Below are 2,411 nucleotides of genomic sequence, written 5' to 3'. Positions count from 1 at the left end.
ACTCTTTCCCATTTACATCGTTCACATTTCACATTTCATTCCATTGTCATTTCATTCATTCACACTACATCTATTGGAATTAGTGTATACCCAAGAGAGGGGGATGAATTAGGTTTTAAAATGTTTTTCACTAATTTGAACAATTACGCTGATTCACCATATATCATATCCTACTCAATATTAAGCGCGTGTATGAAAAAGGATTAAGCCAATCAGTTCATGCATACATGCGTATCTCATTCAAAGTAAATGTGTGCATGCAACTTAGTATAACTGTAAATAAAAAGGCATACACAAACTGAATTTAAAGTGCAGTAATTTAAATGAGATAGGGCGATAGAGACAAAAGATTTGTTATCGAGGTTCGACCAAAACTAGCCTACGTCCCCGCCTTGGGCATACCCTCCAAGGATTCCACTAAACCTGTTCACTTAACCGGGCGGAGCAAAAGCCTTTTACATCCTCTCCTTACGAGGCGAGGAAAACCCCAGCTCAATTACTAGGTTGAGCCGAACTAGTCTCACTTACGGGGTTGAGACTCCCTAATTCAATTCCAAGATGAACCGAATCGGTCTCATTTACGGGGTTGAGACTCCCCAGTTCAATTAACGAGCAAAACCCAACTGTTACAATAAAACCATTTTGTACATGAAACATGCTTCTGAAATACAAGCAGAGATGTACACGCAACCTCATAAAATATGCATTCTCTTATGATATGCAATAATGCTTAGTAGAGTAAGGGTGCTTTTCTAGACATGATATTTTCATTCTTTGAAAAGTAGTGTATATGATATGCACAACAAAGATTTAGACCCTAATAAAATATTCTCCCAAAAATATTTTTCAACAAATGATTGGAGAACTCATGGTTTTGATTTTTCAAATGATTCTTGCGAGATAAACATTTTCTATGAAAGCATGAATGCAAGAAGTAAATGCCCAAATAAAATGTATGCTTTTTTTGAAAATATTTTCTAAAGAATAATAAAGAGAGATTTGGAGAGTTAAAATATTTGCCCCAATGAAAGAATTTTTGCAATAAAAATGTTTTTGGGGGAACTTTGATTAGGTTGAATTTAGAGAGAAAAGTTGGCTAATCAAAGTTACTAATCTTGGCTTATGAAGGAGTATATATAGACTTAGGGTAATTTTTGACCGTTGGGGATACGCTGGGAATTATTAAAAAAATTTTAAATGAGTTTAGTGAATTAACCCAATTTTAATTAAATTTAACCCTGGTAAAAAATAATTTAACCCGCGAGATTTGGGCGGCTGAACCGAGGTTCGGTCGCCCGAATAGACTAAGTCAAAAAGGCATTTTTAAATAGTTCGGTCACCCGAGTCTAGGGTCAGTTGGATGAACCAAAGTTAGAAACTTTCTGTCCACGGTTCGCGTGGCTGAAGTTGAGTTTAGTTATCTGATCTAGCCAATTCGATCGCCCGAGGCATATTTGAACGTGGGGTTCAGGTGCCCGGGTTGGTGAAAAAGTACCTGACATGAGTTCGGTCGCCCGAAGACACTCAATTCAATTTGGTTTGGTCACCCGAACCAAGTCAAACTTTTGAGCAAATAGTAGTTGGTTCGCCCGAGGCAGTTTGTTGCTAGGTTCGGTCGCCCGAAAGCCAACTGATTTTTACCTAGGGTCATTTTATTTATACTAAAATTTCCCTAATAATATGAGAACTATGTTAGGGCTTTGTTCACTTAAGTGCGGGAACCTAAGATTTATCTAACGCCAAAAACCTGGTGTCGGTCGACCGAAGGGTCCCTAAGGTCATTTGGTTCCTTATGGTCAATCTACGGTCATCTAAGCATTCAAAACATATCATGCAAGATGTATGCATTATTATAGACCAAATAATAAAAATAAATGCAATACAAATTAAAATCAAAATGTCTTCTTCTCTTGCTCTTCATTTTCAATGGAATTCGCCAAGAGTGTGTGAGCTTTATGTCCCTACTGACTTCCATTTTGCAGTATCTTATGTTCATGCTAAAATGATAACTTGTCAAACACTAAACACACACATAAGATACTGGTAGTTTGTCAGCATCAAAACAGAGATCGTACTCAAAAGGCTAACAATCTCCCATTTTTTGATGATGAAAAACAGCCAAGAGCAAAATGGGTACAACCTGAAAAGGCTCCCCCTCAGAATATGCATAATGTAAAAATAACACCAATAGCTCAAGCATATTCATTAAAGAAGGCATTATAAGAGATTATGTATTTACTTTTAACATTAAAGCACACACTCATATATTTTACCCCCATATTTCGGTCATTATCATTTTACTCAAAAACATTCTCCCCCTTTTGGCTTCAACAAAAAGGGCTAAGTTAAGTGGAAAAAAAATTTATTATTTAAAAACAGACTTAGCAAAGAAAACTCACCCCTTTTAACAT

Source organism: Malania oleifera, chromosome 9 (assembly GCF_029873635.1).
Source record: "Malania oleifera isolate guangnan ecotype guangnan chromosome 9, ASM2987363v1, whole genome shotgun sequence".
Classification (NCBI taxonomy): Eukaryota; Viridiplantae; Streptophyta; class Magnoliopsida; order Santalales; family Ximeniaceae; genus Malania; species Malania oleifera.
The sequence above is the reverse complement of the archived record's forward strand: the minus strand, read 5'-3'. Positions refer to the sequence as shown.